The sequence below is a fragment of the Schistocerca serialis genome, unplaced genomic scaffold, assembly GCF_023864345.2.
Source record: "Schistocerca serialis cubense isolate TAMUIC-IGC-003099 unplaced genomic scaffold, iqSchSeri2.2 HiC_scaffold_742, whole genome shotgun sequence".
NCBI classification, from domain to species: domain Eukaryota; kingdom Metazoa; phylum Arthropoda; class Insecta; order Orthoptera; family Acrididae; genus Schistocerca; species Schistocerca serialis.
Window position 1 is genome coordinate 86087 of NW_026048345.1, and position 18802 is coordinate 104888.

General features: G+C 52.3%; 36 non-coding genes across 36 annotated transcripts; 7 read left to right on the plus strand and 29 right to left on the minus strand.

Annotated features, from left to right (window-relative positions):
- Window positions 1-108: 108 nt before the first annotated feature.
- Trnag-gcc (transfer RNA glycine (anticodon GCC)) lies at window positions 109-179 on the minus strand. The gene has a single exon. It is a non-coding gene; the product is annotated as a tRNA-Gly (tRNA).
- Window positions 180-515: 336 nt separating this feature from the next.
- On the plus strand, window positions 516-587 carry Trnag-ucc (transfer RNA glycine (anticodon UCC)). The gene has a single exon. It is a non-coding gene; the product is annotated as a tRNA-Gly (tRNA).
- Window positions 588-1337: 750 nt separating this feature from the next.
- On the minus strand, window positions 1338-1411 carry Trnai-aau (transfer RNA isoleucine (anticodon AAU)). The gene has a single exon. It is a non-coding gene; the product is annotated as a tRNA-Ile (tRNA).
- Window positions 1412-1667: 256 nt separating this feature from the next.
- On the minus strand, window positions 1668-1739 carry Trnae-uuc (transfer RNA glutamic acid (anticodon UUC)). The gene has a single exon. It is a non-coding gene; the product is annotated as a tRNA-Glu (tRNA).
- A 456-nt stretch (window positions 1740-2195) lies between these two features.
- On the minus strand, window positions 2196-2268 carry Trnam-cau (transfer RNA methionine (anticodon CAU)). Its single transcript has one exon. It is a non-coding gene; the product is annotated as a tRNA-Met (tRNA).
- Window positions 2269-2563: 295 nt separating this feature from the next.
- On the minus strand, window positions 2564-2634 carry Trnag-gcc (transfer RNA glycine (anticodon GCC)). The gene has a single exon. It is a non-coding gene; the product is annotated as a tRNA-Gly (tRNA).
- Window positions 2635-2970: 336 nt separating this feature from the next.
- Trnag-ucc (transfer RNA glycine (anticodon UCC)) lies at window positions 2971-3042 on the plus strand. The gene has a single exon. It is a non-coding gene; the product is annotated as a tRNA-Gly (tRNA).
- A 752-nt stretch (window positions 3043-3794) lies between these two features.
- Window positions 3795-3868, minus strand: Trnai-aau (transfer RNA isoleucine (anticodon AAU)). Its single transcript has one exon. It is a non-coding gene; the product is annotated as a tRNA-Ile (tRNA).
- A 256-nt stretch (window positions 3869-4124) lies between these two features.
- Trnae-uuc (transfer RNA glutamic acid (anticodon UUC)) lies at window positions 4125-4196 on the minus strand. The gene has a single exon. It is a non-coding gene; the product is annotated as a tRNA-Glu (tRNA).
- Window positions 4197-4652: 456 nt separating this feature from the next.
- On the minus strand, window positions 4653-4725 carry Trnam-cau (transfer RNA methionine (anticodon CAU)). The gene has a single exon. It is a non-coding gene; the product is annotated as a tRNA-Met (tRNA).
- A 295-nt stretch (window positions 4726-5020) lies between these two features.
- Trnag-gcc (transfer RNA glycine (anticodon GCC)) lies at window positions 5021-5091 on the minus strand. Its single transcript has one exon. It is a non-coding gene; the product is annotated as a tRNA-Gly (tRNA).
- Window positions 5092-5427: 336 nt separating this feature from the next.
- Window positions 5428-5499, plus strand: Trnag-ucc (transfer RNA glycine (anticodon UCC)). Its single transcript has one exon. It is a non-coding gene; the product is annotated as a tRNA-Gly (tRNA).
- Window positions 5500-6251: 752 nt separating this feature from the next.
- Trnai-aau (transfer RNA isoleucine (anticodon AAU)) lies at window positions 6252-6325 on the minus strand. Its single transcript has one exon. It is a non-coding gene; the product is annotated as a tRNA-Ile (tRNA).
- Window positions 6326-6581: 256 nt separating this feature from the next.
- Trnae-uuc (transfer RNA glutamic acid (anticodon UUC)) lies at window positions 6582-6653 on the minus strand. Its single transcript has one exon. It is a non-coding gene; the product is annotated as a tRNA-Glu (tRNA).
- Window positions 6654-7109: 456 nt separating this feature from the next.
- On the minus strand, window positions 7110-7182 carry Trnam-cau (transfer RNA methionine (anticodon CAU)). The gene has a single exon. It is a non-coding gene; the product is annotated as a tRNA-Met (tRNA).
- A 295-nt stretch (window positions 7183-7477) lies between these two features.
- Window positions 7478-7548, minus strand: Trnag-gcc (transfer RNA glycine (anticodon GCC)). The gene has a single exon. It is a non-coding gene; the product is annotated as a tRNA-Gly (tRNA).
- Window positions 7549-7884: 336 nt separating this feature from the next.
- Window positions 7885-7956, plus strand: Trnag-ucc (transfer RNA glycine (anticodon UCC)). Its single transcript has one exon. It is a non-coding gene; the product is annotated as a tRNA-Gly (tRNA).
- Window positions 7957-8708: 752 nt separating this feature from the next.
- On the minus strand, window positions 8709-8782 carry Trnai-aau (transfer RNA isoleucine (anticodon AAU)). The gene has a single exon. It is a non-coding gene; the product is annotated as a tRNA-Ile (tRNA).
- A 256-nt stretch (window positions 8783-9038) lies between these two features.
- Window positions 9039-9110, minus strand: Trnae-uuc (transfer RNA glutamic acid (anticodon UUC)). The gene has a single exon. It is a non-coding gene; the product is annotated as a tRNA-Glu (tRNA).
- Window positions 9111-9566: 456 nt separating this feature from the next.
- Window positions 9567-9639, minus strand: Trnam-cau (transfer RNA methionine (anticodon CAU)). The gene has a single exon. It is a non-coding gene; the product is annotated as a tRNA-Met (tRNA).
- Window positions 9640-9934: 295 nt separating this feature from the next.
- Window positions 9935-10005, minus strand: Trnag-gcc (transfer RNA glycine (anticodon GCC)). Its single transcript has one exon. It is a non-coding gene; the product is annotated as a tRNA-Gly (tRNA).
- Window positions 10006-10341: 336 nt separating this feature from the next.
- Window positions 10342-10413, plus strand: Trnag-ucc (transfer RNA glycine (anticodon UCC)). The gene has a single exon. It is a non-coding gene; the product is annotated as a tRNA-Gly (tRNA).
- A 751-nt stretch (window positions 10414-11164) lies between these two features.
- On the minus strand, window positions 11165-11238 carry Trnai-aau (transfer RNA isoleucine (anticodon AAU)). Its single transcript has one exon. It is a non-coding gene; the product is annotated as a tRNA-Ile (tRNA).
- A 256-nt stretch (window positions 11239-11494) lies between these two features.
- On the minus strand, window positions 11495-11566 carry Trnae-uuc (transfer RNA glutamic acid (anticodon UUC)). Its single transcript has one exon. It is a non-coding gene; the product is annotated as a tRNA-Glu (tRNA).
- A 456-nt stretch (window positions 11567-12022) lies between these two features.
- Window positions 12023-12095, minus strand: Trnam-cau (transfer RNA methionine (anticodon CAU)). Its single transcript has one exon. It is a non-coding gene; the product is annotated as a tRNA-Met (tRNA).
- A 295-nt stretch (window positions 12096-12390) lies between these two features.
- Window positions 12391-12461, minus strand: Trnag-gcc (transfer RNA glycine (anticodon GCC)). The gene has a single exon. It is a non-coding gene; the product is annotated as a tRNA-Gly (tRNA).
- Window positions 12462-12797: 336 nt separating this feature from the next.
- Window positions 12798-12869, plus strand: Trnag-ucc (transfer RNA glycine (anticodon UCC)). Its single transcript has one exon. It is a non-coding gene; the product is annotated as a tRNA-Gly (tRNA).
- Window positions 12870-13620: 751 nt separating this feature from the next.
- Window positions 13621-13694, minus strand: Trnai-aau (transfer RNA isoleucine (anticodon AAU)). Its single transcript has one exon. It is a non-coding gene; the product is annotated as a tRNA-Ile (tRNA).
- Window positions 13695-13950: 256 nt separating this feature from the next.
- Trnae-uuc (transfer RNA glutamic acid (anticodon UUC)) lies at window positions 13951-14022 on the minus strand. The gene has a single exon. It is a non-coding gene; the product is annotated as a tRNA-Glu (tRNA).
- A 456-nt stretch (window positions 14023-14478) lies between these two features.
- Window positions 14479-14551, minus strand: Trnam-cau (transfer RNA methionine (anticodon CAU)). The gene has a single exon. It is a non-coding gene; the product is annotated as a tRNA-Met (tRNA).
- A 295-nt stretch (window positions 14552-14846) lies between these two features.
- Window positions 14847-14917, minus strand: Trnag-gcc (transfer RNA glycine (anticodon GCC)). Its single transcript has one exon. It is a non-coding gene; the product is annotated as a tRNA-Gly (tRNA).
- Window positions 14918-15253: 336 nt separating this feature from the next.
- Trnag-ucc (transfer RNA glycine (anticodon UCC)) lies at window positions 15254-15325 on the plus strand. Its single transcript has one exon. It is a non-coding gene; the product is annotated as a tRNA-Gly (tRNA).
- Window positions 15326-17503: 2178 nt separating this feature from the next.
- Trnai-aau (transfer RNA isoleucine (anticodon AAU)) lies at window positions 17504-17577 on the minus strand. The gene has a single exon. It is a non-coding gene; the product is annotated as a tRNA-Ile (tRNA).
- Window positions 17578-17833: 256 nt separating this feature from the next.
- Trnae-uuc (transfer RNA glutamic acid (anticodon UUC)) lies at window positions 17834-17905 on the minus strand. Its single transcript has one exon. It is a non-coding gene; the product is annotated as a tRNA-Glu (tRNA).
- A 456-nt stretch (window positions 17906-18361) lies between these two features.
- Window positions 18362-18434, minus strand: Trnam-cau (transfer RNA methionine (anticodon CAU)). Its single transcript has one exon. It is a non-coding gene; the product is annotated as a tRNA-Met (tRNA).
- Window positions 18435-18729: 295 nt separating this feature from the next.
- Window positions 18730-18800, minus strand: Trnag-gcc (transfer RNA glycine (anticodon GCC)). Its single transcript has one exon. It is a non-coding gene; the product is annotated as a tRNA-Gly (tRNA).
- Between the last annotated feature and the right edge of the window lie 2 nt (window positions 18801-18802).

An 18802-nucleotide genomic window follows, 5' to 3' on the forward strand; every position in this document is an offset into this window, starting at 1 on the left:
TGCATGTTTGGTTATTCCCACACGGAAATCCCGCGGTTCATTCTCATGGCTCACGCAGTTCGAGTGCGAAAGACACGCAGCACCACTATCGGAGAAAAAACAAAATGATGCATCGGCCGGGAATCGAACCCGGGCCGCCCGCGTGGCAGGCGAGCATTCTACCACTGAACCACCGATGCTCAGCTAGTTCACAGCTTCCTGGTGCTTTCCGCGGCAGACGTCTGAGGGGAAAGTGGGACTGCCGTCCAGCGCCGTCGCATCCTCTCGAGAGAATGCTACACACGCTGAATCCTGAACTGCACTGCACTGCTTAAAAATGACGCCCGAACGCGATCGCCTAAGTACTCTTGCGGCGCACGCACGCGACGACTCTTGCCAAAGGACGCGAAATGTGCGTAGAGACGCTGTCTGGATGCGCTCGCCTACCCCGTAATGCGCCTACAGCTACGACCACCTTGAGCCGCCGCCGACAGGCGGGAAGCAGACACAGCGCGCCGTGCGCGGACGGAAACCGTGCGGTGGTGGTGTAATGGTCAGCATAGTTGCCTTCCAAGCAGTTGATCCGGGTTCGATTCCCGGCCACCGCAGCCGGCTTTTTACTTTTGCGTATGAGTACTTTTGCCACGCGTCTTTAAATTAATGTTTCTTTCGCCCTCTTACTCGCTGCAGGCCACCCTATAGTGTGTGCGTCGATTCCCCTTGAGTCTCGACTTGTCTCGACTTAGCTCAGCTGACGCGAGAGCTGACGCTCTCCAATCGGCCTATATCAAGAGGACAAGCACGCGAAACGACTGAGAGAGGTATGGCGAGGCGGCCACCACGTTACTTATGCCTCAAGTAAATACCTGCTGCCTGTTATCATGTATTGTCTGATGTTACATGTTCTGTCAGACAAATTCAGTTTTATTACTAGTACATTTCTTTTTTTTTTTTTTTTCTTTGTTGAAAATTTTACAACACGCTCCTTCATTTCACTGTGGCCGCACGGCGCGACTTGGCATACCGAGAGGCAAAATGTGGCGCCAGTGCCCTTGACCGAATAGCGCTGCAGCTCCGAAACCGAAGAGGAAAGAGAAATACGAATTGAAACTGTCGGCAGTGCCCTGTGTTCGCAGGCGGTCACCCGCCCAAGCACTGACAACGCCCAGCTTCGCGCAGTAGCGGTGATCGGACGAGGAACTGTGTGTTCACCGTGCTGTGACCAGTGAAGTGTTTTAGCGCGTCCCGACAAGTCGCGTTCTGGTCCCCTATCAGCTCGCACACAATGTGACGATTTCTTTGTTACCATACTTCCCCGCCGAAATCGGCGTTGCCTTTTTGGAAGAGTGAAATCGTAGTGGCCCGTGGGGGGATCGAACCCACGACCTTCGCGTTATTAGCACGACGCTCTAACCGACTGAGCTAACGGGCCTCGGTGCAGAGAGTCTTCCATCGCTTCGCGGGAATTGCTCTGCGTATTGCCATGTAACATTTCTATGGTAGCAGTCCAACAGTGGACCAGCGTCTCTTCTCCCTTTATTCCGCTGCTCGTAGTAACTTCATTGCGTGCCCGTTTCTCTCGACTGTTTTCAGCTGACGTTTATGAACCAGTAGGTATAATGCGAGGAGGACGTGAAACAGCCTTTCGCAGGGTCAAAACTTGTCGTGACTTTTTCCGAAAAATTCCGTTCCGGTACCGGGAATCGAACCCGGGCCTCCTGGGTGAAAGCCAGGTATCCTAGCCACTAGACCACACCGGACGCGCGCATTTTCCTCGGCGTTTACACCCGGTCCAGACGCTTTCCGTGTCGCACTTTCCCTGTTTGCGAGCATCTTTCCGCGCGCCCATGGCGAGGCGCGCATGGCAAAAGTCACAATCCATTGCTTTATGCCTCGTTGTTACAGGGGTAGGAGGAAAAGCAAAGCCGTAAGTAGTAATATTTATTTACTTATTTCGCAAGTAAATACCTGCTGCCTGTCATCATACAGCAGGTCATACATTGTGTGACTTTACACGTTATATCGTACGAAATTCAGTTTTATTACTAGTACTTTTTTTCTTGAAAATTTTACATAAGAACTGCAAGTAGTAATAACGGGAAGTAAACATTATCACGCTGAGTCGTTGAAGCCTTGAGGATAACAAAGCACAAAGTGTTTCGCTCCTTCGCAAACCCCAGAGTCGTCGATTTAGCTGTGGACGAAAGTAAATTAAATGCCCCGGGTGAGGATCGAACTCACGACCTTAAGATTATGAGACTTACGCGCTGCCTACTGCGCTACCGAGGCAGGTGATCGCCACGCCTTCTGGAATCTCGGTAAGTACCAAATACCAGTGGTAGAGAGTCTGCACTTCCTGGCTCATTTTTTTCTGTTGCTACACGTGCATTCCCGGCGCGACAGGCAACTTGTGATGCTAGGCCGACGCCAGTATGTACAATAGCGCACAACAGTCGAAACGAGCAGTCGTGCGCGCTGCATGTTTGGTTATTCCCACACGGAAATCCCGCGGTTCATTCTCATGGCTCACGCAGTTCGAGTGCGAAAGACACGCAGCACCACTATCGGAGAAAAAACAAAATGATGCATCGGCCGGGAATCGAACCCGGGCCGCCCGCGTGGCAGGCGAGCATTCTACCACTGAACCACCGATGCTCAGCTAGTTCACAGCTTCCTGGTGCTTTCCGCGGCAGACGTCTGAGGGGAAAGTGGGACTGCCGTCCAGCGCCGTCGCATCCTCTCGAGAGAATGCTACACACGCTGAATCCTGAACTGCACTGCACTGCTTAAAAATGACGCCCGAACGCGATCGCCTAAGTACTCTTGCGGCGCACGCACGCGACGACTCTTGCCAAAGGACGCGAAATGTGCGTAGAGACGCTGTCTGGATGCGCTCGCCTACCCCGTAATGCGCCTACAGCTACGACCACCTTGAGCCGCCGCCGACAGGCGGGAAGCAGACACAGCGCGCCGTGCGCGGACGGAAACCGTGCGGTGGTGGTGTAATGGTCAGCATAGTTGCCTTCCAAGCAGTTGATCCGGGTTCGATTCCCGGCCACCGCAGCCGGCTTTTTACTTTTGCGTATGAGTACTTTTGCCACGCGTCTTTAAATTAATGTTTCTTTCGCCCTCTTACTCGCTGCAGGCCACCCTATAGTGTGTGCGTCGATTCCCCTTGAGTCTCGACTTGTCTCGACTTAGCTCAGCTGACGCGAGAGCTGACGCTCTCCAATCGGCCTATATCAAGAGGACAAGCACGCGAAACGACTGAGAGAGGTATGGCGAGGCGGCCACCACGTTACTTAGGCCTCAAGTAAATACCTGCTGCCTGTTATCATGTATTGTCTGATGTTACATGTTCTGTCAGACAAATTCAGTTTTATTACTAGTACATTTCTTTTTTTTTTTTTTTTTTCTTTGTTGAAAATTTTACAACACGCTCCTTCATTTCACTGTGGCCGCACGGCGCGACTTGGCATACCGAGAGGCAAAATGTGGCGCCAGTGCCCTTGACCGAATAGCGCTGCAGCTCCGAAACCGAAGAGGAAAGAGAAATACGAATTGAAACTGTCGGCAGTGCCCTGTGTTCGCAGGCGGTCACCCGCCCAAGCACTGACAACGCCCAGCTTCGCGCAGTAGCGGTGATCGGACGAGGAACTGTGTGTTCACCGTGCTGTGACCAGTGAAGTGTTTTAGCGCGTCCCGACAAGTCGCGTTCTGGTCCCCTATCAGCTCGCACACAATGTGACGATTTCTTTGTTACCATACTTCCCCGCCGAAATCGGCGTTGCCTTTTTGGAAGAGTGAAATCGTAGTGGCCCGTGGGGGGATCGAACCCACGACCTTCGCGTTATTAGCACGACGCTCTAACCGACTGAGCTAACGGGCCTCGGTGCAGAGAGTCTTCCATCGCTTCGCGGGAATTGCTCTGCGTATTGCCATGTAACATTTCTATGGTAGCAGTCCAACAGTGGACCAGCGTCTCTTCTCCCTTTATTCCGCTGCTCGTAGTAACTTCATTGCGTGCCCGTTTCTCTCGACTGTTTTCAGCTGACGTTTATGAACCAGTAGGTATAATGCGAGGAGGACGTGAAACAGCCTTTCGCAGGGTCAAAACTTGTCGTGACTTTTTCCGAAAAATTCCGTTCCGGTACCGGGAATCGAACCCGGGCCTCCTGGGTGAAAGCCAGGTATCCTAGCCACTAGACCACACCGGACGCGCGCATTTTCCTCGGCGTTTACACCCGGTCCAGACGCTTTCCGTGTCGCACTTTCCCTGTTTGCGAGCATCTTTCCGCGCGCCCATGGCGAGGCGCGCATGGCAAAAGTCACAATCCATTGCTTTATGCCTCGTTGTTACAGGGGTAGGAGGAAAAGCAAAGCCGTAAGTAGTAATATTTATTTACTTATTTCGCAAGTAAATACCTGCTGCCTGTCATCATACAGCAGGTCATACATTGTGTGACTTTACACGTTATATCGTACGAAATTCAGTTTTATTACTAGTACTTTTTTTCTTGAAAATTTTACATAAGAACTGCAAGTAGTAATAACGGGAAGTAAACATTATCACGCTGAGTCGTTGAAGCCTTGAGGATAACAAAGCACAAAGTGTTTCGCTCCTTCGCAAACCCCAGAGTCGTCGATTTAGCTGTGGACGAAAGTAAATTAAATGCCCCGGGTGAGGATCGAACTCACGACTTTAAGATTATGAGACTTACGCGCTGCCTACTGCGCTACCGAGGCAGGTGATCGCCACGCCTTCTGGAATCTCGGTAAGTACCAAATACCAGTGGTAGAGAGTCTGCACTTCCTGGCTCATTTTTTTCTGTTGCTACACGTGCATTCCCGGCGCGACAGGCAACTTGTGATGCTAGGCCGACGCCAGTATGTACAATAGCGCACAACAGTCGAAACGAGCAGTCGTGCGCGCTGCATGTTTGGTTATTCCCACACGGAAATCCCGCGGTTCATTCTCATGGCTCACGCAGTTCGAGTGCGAAAGACACGCAGCACCACTATCGGAGAAAAAACAAAATGATGCATCGGCCGGGAATCGAACCCGGGCCGCCCGCGTGGCAGGCGAGCATTCTACCACTGAACCACCGATGCTCAGCTAGTTCACAGCTTCCTGGTGCTTTCCGCGGCAGACGTCTGAGGGGAAAGTGGGACTGCCGTCCAGCGCCGTCGCATCCTCTCGAGAGAATGCTACACACGCTGAATCCTGAACTGCACTGCACTGCTTAAAAATGACGCCCGAACGCGATCGCCTAAGTACTCTTGCGGCGCACGCACGCGACGACTCTTGCCAAAGGACGCGAAATGTGCGTAGAGACGCTGTCTGGATGCGCTCGCCTACCCCGTAATGCGCCTACAGCTACGACCACCTTGAGCCGCCGCCGACAGGCGGGAAGCAGACACAGCGCGCCGTGCGCGGACGGAAACCGTGCGGTGGTGGTGTAATGGTCAGCATAGTTGCCTTCCAAGCAGTTGATCCGGGTTCGATTCCCGGCCACCGCAGCCGGCTTTTTACTTTTGCGTATGAGTACTTTTGCCACGCGTCTTTAAATTAATGTTTCTTTCGCCCTCTTACTCGCTGCAGGCCACCCTATAGTGTGTGCGTCGATTCCCCTTGAGTCTCGACTTGTCTCGACTTAGCTCAGCTGACGCGAGAGCTGACGCTCTCCAATCGGCCTATATCAAGAGGACAAGCACGCGAAACGACTGAGAGAGGTATGGCGAGGCGGCCACCACGTTACTTAGGCCTCAAGTAAATACCTGCTGCCTGTTATCATGTATTGTCTGATGTTACATGTTCTGTCAGACAAATTCAGTTTTATTACTAGTACATTTCTTTTTTTTTTTTTTTTTTCTTTGTTGAAAATTTTACAACACGCTCCTTCATTTCACTGTGGCCGCACGGCGCGACTTGGCATACCGAGAGGCAAAATGTGGCGCCAGTGCCCTTGACCGAATAGCGCTGCAGCTCCGAAACCGAAGAGGAAAGAGAAATACGAATTGAAACTGTCGGCAGTGCCCTGTGTTCGCAGGCGGTCACCCGCCCAAGCACTGACAACGCCCAGCTTCGCGCAGTAGCGGTGATCGGACGAGGAACTGTGTGTTCACCGTGCTGTGACCAGTGAAGTGTTTTAGCGCGTCCCGACAAGTCGCGTTCTGGTCCCCTATCAGCTCGCACACAATGTGACGATTTCTTTGTTACCATACTTCCCCGCCGAAATCGGCGTTGCCTTTTTGGAAGAGTGAAATCGTAGTGGCCCGTGGGGGGATCGAACCCACGACCTTCGCGTTATTAGCACGACGCTCTAACCGACTGAGCTAACGGGCCTCGGTGCAGAGAGTCTTCCATCGCTTCGCGGGAATTGCTCTGCGTATTGCCATGTAACATTTCTATGGTAGCAGTCCAACAGTGGACCAGCGTCTCTTCTCCCTTTATTCCGCTGCTCGTAGTAACTTCATTGCGTGCCCGTTTCTCTCGACTGTTTTCAGCTGACGTTTATGAACCAGTAGGTATAATGCGAGGAGGACGTGAAACAGCCTTTCGCAGGGTCAAAACTTGTCGTGACTTTTTCCGAAAAATTCCGTTCCGGTACCGGGAATCGAACCCGGGCCTCCTGGGTGAAAGCCAGGTATCCTAGCCACTAGACCACACCGGACGCGCGCATTTTCCTCGGCGTTTACACCCGGTCCAGACGCTTTCCGTGTCGCACTTTCCCTGTTTGCGAGCATCTTTCCGCGCGCCCATGGCGAGGCGCGCATGGCAAAAGTCACAATCCATTGCTTTATGCCTCGTTGTTACAGGGGTAGGAGGAAAAGCAAAGCCGTAAGTAGTAATATTTATTTACTTATTTCGCAAGTAAATACCTGCTGCCTGTCATCATACAGCAGGTCATACATTGTGTGACTTTACACGTTATATCGTACGAAATTCAGTTTTATTACTAGTACTTTTTTTCTTGAAAATTTTACATAAGAACTGCAAGTAGTAATAACGGGAAGTAAACATTATCACGCTGAGTCGTTGAAGCCTTGAGGATAACAAAGCACAAAGTGTTTCGCTCCTTCGCAAACCCCAGAGTCGTCGATTTAGCTGTGGACGAAAGTAAATTAAATGCCCCGGGTGAGGATCGAACTCACGACTTTAAGATTATGAGACTTACGCGCTGCCTACTGCGCTACCGAGGCAGGTGATCGCCACGCCTTCTGGAATCTCGGTAAGTACCAAATACCAGTGGTAGAGAGTCTGCACTTCCTGGCTCATTTTTTTCTGTTGCTACACGTGCATTCCCGGCGCGACAGGCAACTTGTGATGCTAGGCCGACGCCAGTATGTACAATAGCGCACAACAGTCGAAACGAGCAGTCGTGCGCGCTGCATGTTTGGTTATTCCCACACGGAAATCCCGCGGTTCATTCTCATGGCTCACGCAGTTCGAGTGCGAAAGACACGCAGCACCACTATCGGAGAAAAAACAAAATGATGCATCGGCCGGGAATCGAACCCGGGCCGCCCGCGTGGCAGGCGAGCATTCTACCACTGAACCACCGATGCTCAGCTAGTTCACAGCTTCCTGGTGCTTTCCGCGGCAGACGTCTGAGGGGAAAGTGGGACTGCCGTCCAGCGCCGTCGCATCCTCTCGAGAGAATGCTACACACGCTGAATCCTGAACTGCACTGCACTGCTTAAAAATGACGCCCGAACGCGATCGCCTAAGTACTCTTGCGGCGCACGCACGCGACGACTCTTGCCAAAGGACGCGAAATGTGCGTAGAGACGCTGTCTGGATGCGCTCGCCTACCCCGTAATGCGCCTACAGCTACGACCACCTTGAGCCGCCGCCGACAGGCGGGAAGCAGACACAGCGCGCCGTGCGCGGACGGAAACCGTGCGGTGGTGGTGTAATGGTCAGCATAGTTGCCTTCCAAGCAGTTGATCCGGGTTCGATTCCCGGCCACCGCAGCCGGCTTTTTACTTTTGCGTATGAGTACTTTTGCCACGCGTCTTTAAATTAATGTTTCTTTCGCCCTCTTACTCGCTGCAGGCCACCCTATAGTGTGTGCGTCGATTCCCCTTGAGTCTCGACTTGTCTCGACTTAGCTCAGCTGACGCGAGAGCTGACGCTCTCCAATCGGCCTATATCAAGAGGACAAGCACGCGAAACGACTGAGAGAGGTATGGCGAGGCGGCCACCACGTTACTTATGCCTCAAGTAAATACCTGCTGCCTGTTATCATGTATTGTCTGATGTTACATGTTCTGTCAGACAAATTCAGTTTTATTACTAGTACATTTCTTTTTTTTTTTTTTTTTTCTTTGTTGAAAATTTTACAACACGCTCCTTCATTTCACTGTGGCCGCACGGCGCGACTTGGCATACCGAGAGGCAAAATGTGGCGCCAGTGCCCTTGACCGAATAGCGCTGCAGCTCCGAAACCGAAGAGGAAAGAGAAATACGAATTGAAACTGTCGGCAGTGCCCTGTGTTCGCAGGCGGTCACCCGCCCAAGCACTGACAACGCCCAGCTTCGCGCAGTAGCGGTGATCGGACGAGGAACTGTGTGTTCTCCGTGCTGTGACCAGTGAAGTGTTTTAGCGCGTCCCGACAAGTCGCGTTCTGGTCCCCTATCAGCTCGCACACAATGTGACGATTTCTTTGTTACCATACTTCCCCGCCGAAATCGGCGTTGCCTTTTTGGAAGAGTGAAATCGTAGTGGCCCGTGGGGGGATCGAACCCACGACCTTCGCGTTATTAGCACGACGCTCTAACCGACTGAGCTAACGGGCCTCGGTGCAGAGAGTCTTCCATCGCTTCGCGGGAATTGCTCTGCGTATTGCCATGTAACATTTCTATGGTAGCAGTCCAACAGTGGACCAGCGTCTCTTCTCCCTTTATTCCGCTGCTCGTAGTAATTTCATTGCGTGCCCGTTTCTCTCGACTGTTTTCAGCTGACGTTTATGAACCAGTAGGTATAATGCGAGGAGGACGTGAAACAGCCTTTCGCAGGGTCAAAACTTGTCGTGACTTTTTCCGAAAAATTCCGTTCCGGTACCGGGAATCGAACCCGGGCCTCCTGGGTGAAAGCCAGGTATCCTAGCCACTAGACCACACCGGACGCGCGCATTTTCCTCGGCGTTTACACCCGGTCCAGACGCTTTCCGTGTCGCACTTTCCCTGTTTGCGAGCATCTTTCCGCGCGCCCATGGCGAGGCGCGCATGGCAAAAGTCACAATCCATTGCTTTATGCCTCGTTGTTACAGGGGTAGGAGGAAAAGCAAAGCCGTAAGTAGTAATATTTATTTACTTATTTCGCAAGTAAATACCTGCTGCCTGTCATCATACAGCAGGTCATACATTGTGTGACTTTACACGTTATATCGTACGAAATTCAGTTTTATTACTAGTACTTTTTTTCTTGAAAATTTTACATAAGAACTGCAAGTAGTAATAACGGGAAGTAAACATTATCACGCTGAGTCGTTGAAGCCTTGAGGATAACAAAGCACAAAGTGTTTCGCTCCTTCGCAAACCCCAGAGTCGTCGATTTAGCTGTGGACGAAAGTAAATTAAATGCCCCGGGTGAGGATCGAACTCACGACCTTAAGATTATGAGACTTACGCGCTGCCTACTGCGCTACCGAGGCAGGTGATCGCCACGCCTTCTGGAATCTCGGTAAGTACCAAATACCAGTGGTAGAGAGTCTGCACTTCCTGGCTCATTTTTTTCTGTTGCTACACGTGCATTCCCGGCGCGACAGGCAACTTGTGATGCTAGGCCGACGCCAGTATGTACAATAGCGCACAACAGTCGAAACGAGCAGTCGTGCGCGCTGCATGTTTGGTTATTCCCACACGGAAATCCCGCGGTTCATTCTCATGGCTCACGCAGTTCGAGTGCGAAAGACACGCAGCACCACTATCGGAGAAAAAACAAAATGATGCATCGGCCGGGAATCGAACCCGGGCCGCCCGCGTGGCAGGCGAGCATTCTACCACTGAACCACCGATGCTCAGCTAGTTCACAGCTTCCTGGTGCTTTCCGCGGCAGACGTCTGAGGGGAAAGTGGGACTGCCGTCCAGCGCCGTCGCATCCTCTCGAGAGAATGCTACACACGCTGAATCCTGAACTGCACTGCACTGCTTAAAAATGACGCCCGAACGCGATCGCCTAAGTACTCTTGCGGCGCACGCACGCGACGACTCTTGCCAAAGGACGCGAAATGTGCGTAGAGACGCTGTCTGGATGCGCTCGCCTACCCCGTAATGCGCCTACAGCTACGACCACCTTGAGCCGCCGCCGACAGGCGGGAAGCAGACACAGCGCGCCGTGCGCGGACGGAAACCGTGCGGTGGTGGTGTAATGGTCAGCATAGTTGCCTTCCAAGCAGTTGATCCGGGTTCGATTCCCGGCCACCGCAGCCGGCTTTTTACTTTTGCGTATGAGTACTTTTGCCACGCGTCTTTAAATTAATGTTTCTTTCGCCCTCTTACTCGCTGCAGGCCACCCTATAGTGTGTGCGTCGATTCCCCTTGAGTCTCGACTTGTCTCGACTTAGCTCAGCTGACGCGAGAGCTGACGCTCTCCAATCGGCCTATATCAAGAGGACAAGCACGCGAAACGACTGAGAGAGGTATGGCGAGGCGGCCACCACGTTACTTATGCCTCAAGTAAATACCTGCTGCCTGTTATCATGTATTGTCTGATGTTACATGTTCTGTCAGACAAATTCAGTTTTATTACTAGTACATTTCTTTTTTTTTTTTTTTTTCTTTGTTGAAAATTTTACAACACGCTCCTTCATTTCACTGTGGCCGCACGGCGCGACTTGGCATACCGAGAGGCAAAATGTGGCGCCAGTGCCCTTGACCGAATAGCGCTGCAGCTCCGAAACCGAAGAGGAAAGAGAAATACGAATTGAAACTGTCGGCAGTGCCCTGTGTTCGCAGGCGGTCACCCGCCCAAGCACTGACAACGCCCAGCTTCGCGCAGTAGCGGTGATCGGACGAGGAACTGTGTGTTCTCCGTGCTGTGACCAGTGAAGTGTTTTAGCGCGTCCCGACAAGTCGCGTTCTGGTCCCCTATCAGCTCGCACACAATGTGACGATTTCTTTGTTACCATACTTCCCCGCCGAAATCGGCGTTGCCTTTTTGGAAGAGTGAAATCGTAGTGGCCCGTGGGGGGATCGAACCCACGACCTTCGCGTTATTAGCACGACGCTCTAACCGACTGAGCTAACGGGCCTCGGTGCAGAGAGTCTTCCATCGCTTCGCGGGAATTGCTCTGCGTATTGCCATGTAACATTTCTATGGTAGCAGTCCAACAGTGGACCAGCGTCTCTTCTCCCTTTATTCCGCTGCTCGTAGTAATTTCATTGCGTGCCCGTTTCTCTCGACTGTTTTCAGCTGACGTTTATGAACCAGTAGGTATAATGCGAGGAGGACGTGAAACAGCCTTTCGCAGGGTCAAAACTTGTCGTGACTTTTTCCGAAAAATTCCGTTCCGGTACCGGGAATCGAACCCGGGCCTCCTGGGTGAAAGCCAGGTATCCTAGCCACTAGACCACACCGGACGCGCGCATTTTCCTCGGCGTTTACACCCGGTCCAGACGCTTTCCGTGTCGCACTTTCCCTGTTTGCGAGCATCTTTCCGCGCGCCCATGGCGAGGCGCGCATGGCAAAAGTCACAATCCATTGCTTTATGCCTCGTTGTTACAGGGGTAGGAGGAAAAGCAAAGCCGTAAGTAGTAATATTTATTTACTTATTTCGCAAGTAAATACCTGCTGCCTGTCATCATACAGCAGGTCATACATTGTGTGACTTTACACGTTATATCGTACGAAATTCAGTTTTATTACTAGTACTTTTTTTCTTGAAAATTTTACATAAGAACTGCAAGTAGTAATAACGGGAAGTAAACATTATCACGCTGAGTCGTTGAAGCCTTGAGGATAACAAAGCACAAAGTGTTTCGCTCCTTCGCAAACCCCAGAGCCGTCGATTTAGCTGTGGACGAAAGTAAATTAAATGCCCCGGGTGAGGATCGAACTCACGACCTTAAGATTATGAGACTTACGCGCTGCCTACTGCGCTACAGAGGCAGGTGATCGCCACGCCTTCTGGAATCTCGGTAAGTACCAAATACCAGTGGTAGAGAGTCTGCACTTCCTGGCTCATTTTTTTCTGTTGCTACACGTGCATTCCCGGCGCGACAGGCAACTTGTGATGCTAGGCCGACGCCAGTATGTACAATAGCGCACAACAGTCGAAACGAGCAGTCGTGCGCGCTGCATGTTTGGTTATTCCCACACGGAAATCCCGCGGTTCATTCTCATGGCTCACGCAGTTCGAGTGCGAAAGACACGCAGCACCACTATCGGAGAAAAAACAAAATGATGCATCGGCCGGGAATCGAACCCGGGCCGCCCGCGTGGCAGGCGAGCATTCTACCACTGAACCACCGATGCTCAGCTAGTTCACAGCTTCCTGGTGCTTTCCGCGGCAGACGTCTGAGGGGAAAGTGGGACTGCCGTCCAGCGCCGTCGCATCCTCTCGAGAGAATGCTACACACGCTGAATCCTGAACTGCACTGCACTGCTTAAAAATGACGCCCGAACGCGATCGCCTAAGTACTCTTGCGGCGCACGCACGCGACGACTCTTGCCAAAGGACGCGAAATGTGCGTAGAGACGCTGTCTGGATGCGCTCGCCTACCCCGTAATGCGCCTACAGCTACGACCACCTTGAGCCGCCGCCGACAGGCGGGAAGCAGACACAGCGCGCCGTGCGCGGACGGAAACCGTGCGGTGGTGGTGTAATGGTCAGCATAGTTGCCTTCCAAGCAGTTGATCCGGGTTCGATTCCCGGCCACCGCAGCCGGCTTTTTACTTTTGCGTATGAGTACTTTTGCCACGCGTCTTTAAATTAATGTTTCTTTCGCCCTCTTACTCGCTGCAGGCCACCCTATAGTGTGTGCGTCGATTCCCCTTGAGTCTCGACTTGTCTCGACTTAGCTCAGCTGACGCGAGAGCTGACGCTCTCCAATCGGCCTATATCAAGAGGACAAGCACGCGAAACGACTGAGAGAGGTATGGCGAGGCGGCCACCACGTTACTTATGCCTCAAGTAAATACCTGCTGCCTGTTATCATGTATTGTCTGATGTTACATGTTCTGTCAGACAAATTCAGTTTTATTACTAGTACATTTCTTTTTTTTTTTTTTTTTCTTTGTTGAAAATTTTACAACACGCTCCTTCATTTCACTGTGGCCGCACGGCGCGACTTGGCATACCGAGAGGCAAAATGTGGCGCCAGTGCCCTTGACCGAATAGCGCTGCAGCTCCGAAACCGAAGAGGAAAGAGAAATACGAATTGAAACTGTCGGCAGTGCCCTGTGTTCGCAGGCGGTCACCCGCCCAAGCACTGACAACGCCCAGCTTCGCGCAGTAGCGGTGATCGGACGAGGAACTGTGTGTTCTCCGTGCTGTGACCAGTGAAGTGTTTTAGCGCGTCCCGACAAGTCGCGTTCTGGTCCCCTATCAGCTCGCACACAATGTGACGATTTCTTTGTTACCATACTTCCCCGCCGAAATCGGCGTTGCCTTTTTGGAAGAGTGAAATCGTAGTGGCCCGTGGGGGGATCGAACCCACGACCTTCGCGTTATTAGCACGACGCTCTAACCGACTGAGCTAACGGGCCTCGGTGCAGAGAGTCTTCCATCGCTTCGCGGGAATTGCTCTGCGTATTGCCATGTAACATTTCTATGGTAGCAGTCCAACAGTGGACCAGCGTCTCTTCTCCCTTTATTCCGCTGCTCGTAGTAATTTCATTGCGTGCCCGTTTCTCTCGACTGTTTTCAGCTGACGTTTATGAACCAGTAGGTATAATGCGAGGAGGACGTGAAACAGCCTTTCGCAGGGTCAAAACTTGTCGTGACTTTTTCCGAAAAATTCCGTTCCGGTACCGGGAATCGAACCCGGGCCTCCTGGGTGAAAGCCAGGTATCCTAGCCACTAGACCACACCGGACGCGCGCATTTTCCTCGGCGTTTACACCCGGTCCAGACGCTTTCCGTGTCGCACTTTCCCTGTTTGCGAGCATCTTTCCGCGCGCCCATGGCGAGGCGCGCATGGCAAAAGTCACAATCCATTGCTTTATGCCTCGTTGTTACAGGGGTAGGAGGAAAAGCAAAGCCGTAAGTAGTAATATTTATTTACTTATTTCGCAAGTAAATACCTGCTGCCTGTCATCATACAGCAGGTCATACATTGTGTGACTTTACACGTTATATCGTACGAAATTCAGTTTTATTACTAGTACTTTTTTTCTTGAAAATTTTACATAAGAACTGCAAGTAGTAATAACGGGAAGTAAACATTATCACGCTGAGTCGTTGAAGCCTTGAGGATAACAAAGCACAAAGTGTTTCGCTCCTTCGCAAACCCCAGAGCCGTCGATTTAGCTGTGGACGAAAGTAAATTAAATGCCCCGGGTGAGGATCGAACTCACGACCTTAAGATTATGAGACTTACGCGCTGCCTACTGCGCTACCGAGGCAGGTGATCGCCACGCCTTCTGGAATCTCGGTAAGTACCAAATACCAGTGGTAGAGAGTCTGCACTTCCTGGCTCATTTTTTTCTGTTGCTACACGTGCATTCCCGGCGCGACAGGCAACTTGTGATGCTAGGCCGACGCCAGTATGTACAATAGCGCACAACAGTCGAAACGAGCAGACGTGCGCGCTGCATGTTTGGTTATTCCCACACGGAAATCCCGCGGTTCATTCTCATGGCTCACGCAGTTCGAGTGCGAAAGACACGCAGCACCACTATCGGAGAAAAAACAAAATGATGCATCGGCCGGGAATCGAACCCGGGCCGCCCGCGTGGCAGGCGAGCATTCTACCACTGAACCACCGATGCTCAGCTAGTTCACAGCTTCCTGGTGCTTTCCGCGGCAGACGTCTGAGGGGAAAGTGGGACTGCCGTCCAGCGCCGTCGCATCCTCTCGAGAGAATGCTACACACGCTGAATCCTGAACTGCACTGCACTGCTTAAAAATGACGCCCGAACGCGATCGCCTAAGTACTCTTGCGGCGCACGCACGCGACGACTCTTGCCAAAGGACGCGAAATGTGCGTAGAGACGCTGTCTGGATGCGCTCGCCTACCCCGTAATGCGCCTACAGCTACGACCACCTTGAGCCGCCGCCGACAGGCGGGAAGCAGACACAGCGCGCCGTGCGCGGACGGAAACCGTGCGGTGGTGGTGTAATGGTCAGCATAGTTGCCTTCCAAGCAGTTGATCCGGGTTCGATTCCCGGCCACCGCAGCCGGCTTTTTACTTTTGCGTATGAGTACTTTTGCCACGCGTCTTTAAATTAATGTTTCTTTCGCCCTCTTACTCGCTGCAGGCCACCCTATAGTGTGTGCGTCGATTCCCCTTGAGTCTCGACTTGTCTCGACTTAGCTCAGCTGACGCGAGAGCTGACGCTCTCCAATCGGCCTATATCAAGAGGACAAGCACGCGAAACGACTGAGAGAGGTATGGCGAGGCGGCCACCACGTTACTTATGCCTCAAGTAAATACCTGCTGCCTGTTATCATGTATTGTCTGATGTTACATGTTCTGTCAGACAAATTCAGTTTTATTACTAGTACATTTCTTTTTTTTTTTTTTTTTTTTCTTTGTTGAAAATTTTACAACACGCTCCTTCATTTCACTGTGGCCGCACGGCGCGACTTGGCATACCGAGAGGCAAAATGTGGCGCCAGTGCCCTTGACCGAATAGCGCTGCAGCTCCGAAACCGAAGAGGAAAGAGAAATACACTCCTGGAAATTGAAATAAGAACACCGTGAATTCATTGTCCCAGGAAGGGGAAACTTTATTGACACATTCCTGGGGTCAGATACATCACATGATCACACTGACAGAACCACAGGCACATAGACACAGGCAACAGAGCATGCACAATGTCGGCACTAGTACAGTGTATATCCACCTCTCGCAGCAATGCAGGCTGCTATTCTCCCATGGAGACGATCGTAGAGATGCTGGATGTAGTCCTGTGGAACGGCTTGCCATGCCATTTCCACCTGGCGCCTCAGTTGGACCAGCGTTCGTGCTGGACGTGCAGACCGCGTGAGACGACGCTTCATCCAGTCCCAAACATGCTCAATGGGGGACAGATCCGGAGATCTCGCTGGCCAGGGTAGTTGACTTACACCTTCTAGAGCACGTTGGGTGGCACGGGATACATGCGGACGTGCATTGTCCTGTTGGAACAGCAAGTTCCCTTGCCGGTCTAGGAATAGTAGAACGATGGGTTCGATGACGGTTTGGATGTACCGTGCACTATTCAGTGTCCCCTCGACGATCACCAGTGGTGTACGGCCAGTGTAGGAGATCGCTCCCCACACCATGATGCCGGGTGTTGGCCCTGTGTGCCTCGGTCGTATGCAGTCCTGATTGTGGTGCTCACCTGCACGGCGCCAAACACGCATACGACCATCATTGGCACCAAGGCAGAAGCGACTCTCATCGCTGAAGACGACACGTCTCCATTCGTCCCTCCATTCACGCCTGTCGCGACACCACTGGAGGCGGGCTGCACGATGTTGGGGCGTGAGCGGAAGACGGCCTAACGGTGTGCGGGACCGTAGCCCAGCTTCATGGAGACGGTTGCGAATGGTCCTCGCCGATACCCCAGGAGCAACAGTGTCCCTAATTTGCTGGGAAGTGGCGGTGCGGTCCCCTACGGCACTGCGTAGGATCCTACGGTCTTGGCGTGCATCCGTGCGTCGCTGCGGTCCGGTCCCAGGGCGACGGGCACGTGCACCTTCCGCCGACCACTGGCGACAACATCGATGTACTGTGGAGACCTCACGCCCCACGTGTTGAGCAATTCGGCGGTACGTCCACCCGGCCTCCCGCATGCCCACTATACGCCCTCGCTCAAAGTCCGTCAACTGCACATACAGTTCACGTCCACGCTGTGGCGGCATGCTACCAGTGTTAAAGACTGCGATGGAGCTCCGTATGCCACGGCAAACTGGCTGACACTGACGGCAGCGGTGCACAAATGCTGCGCAGCTAGCGCCATTCGACGGCCAACACCGCGGTTCCTGGTGTGTCCGCTGTGCCGTGCGTGTGATCATTGGTTGTACAGCCCTCTCGCAGTGTCCGGAGCAAGTATGGTGGGTCTGACACACCGGTGTCAATGTGTTCTTTTTTCCATTTCCAGGAGTGTACGAATTGAAACTGTCGGCAGTGCCCTGTGTTCGCAGGCGGTCACCCGCCCAAGCACTGACAACGCCCAGCTTCGCGCAGTAGCGGTGATCGGACGAGGAACTGTGTGTTCACCGTGCTGTGACCAGTGAAGTGTTTTAGCGCGTCCCGACAAGTCGCGTTCTGGTCCCCTATCAGCTCGCACACAATGTGACGATTTCTTTGTTACCATACTTCCCCGCCGAAATCGGCGTTGCCTTTTTGGAAGAGTGAAATCGTAGTGGCCCGTGGGGGGATCGAACCCACGACCTTCGCGTTATTAGCACGACGCTCTAACCGACTGAGCTAACGGGCCTCGGTGCAGAGAGTCTTCCATCGCTTCGCGGGAATTGCTCTGCGTATTGCCATGTAACATTTCTATGGTAGCAGTCCAACAGTGGACCAGCGTCTCTTCTCCCTTTATTCCGCTGCTCGTAGTAATTTCATTGCGTGCCCGTTTCTCTCGACTGTTTTCAGCTGACGTTTATGAACCAGTAGGTATAATGCGAGGAGGACGTGAAACAGCCTTTCGCAGGGTCAAAACTTGTCGTGACTTTTTCCGAAAAATTCCGTTCCGGTACCGGGAATCGAACCCGGGCCTCCTGGGTGAAAGCCAGGTATCCTAGCCACTAGACCACACCGGACGCGCGCATTTTCCTCGGCGTTTACACCCGGTCCAGACGCTTTCCGTGTCGCACTTTCCCTGTTTGCGAGCATCTTTCCGCGCGCCCATGGCGAGGCGCGCATGGCAAAAGTCACAATCCATTGCTTTATGCCTCGTTGTTACAGGGGTAGGAGGAAAAGCAAAGCCGTAAGTAGTAATATTTATTTACTTATTTCGCAAGTAAATACCTGCTGCCTGTCATCATACAGCAGGTCATACATTGTGTGACTTTACACGTTATATCGTACGAAATTCAGTTTTATTACTAGTACTTTTTTTCTTGAAAATTTTACATAAGAACTGCAAGTAGTAATAACGGGAAGTAAACATTATCACGCTGAGTCGTTGAAGCCTTGAGGATAACAAAGCACAAAGTGTTTCGCTCCTTCGCAAACCCCAGAGCCGTCGATTTAGCTGTGGACGAAAGTAAATTAAATGCCCCGGGTGAGGATCGAACTCACGACCTTAAGATTATGAGACTTACGCGCTGCCTACTGCGCTACCGAGGCAGGTGATCGCCACGCCTTCTGGAATCTCGGTAAGTACCAAATACCAGTGGTAGAGAGTCTGCACTTCCTGGCTCATTTTTTTCTGTTGCTACACGTGCATTCCCGGCGCGACAGGCAACTTGTGATGCTAGGCCGACGCCAGTATGTACAATAGCGCACAACAGTCGAAACGAGCAGTCGTGCGCGCTGCATGTTTGGTTATTCCCACACGGAAATCCCGCGGTTCATTCTCATGGCTCACGCAGTTCGAGTGCGAAAGACACGCAGCACCACTATCGGAGAAAAAACAAAATGATGCATCGGCCGGGAATCGAACCCGGGCCGCCCGCGTGGCAGGCGAGCATTCTACCACTGAACCACCGATGCTC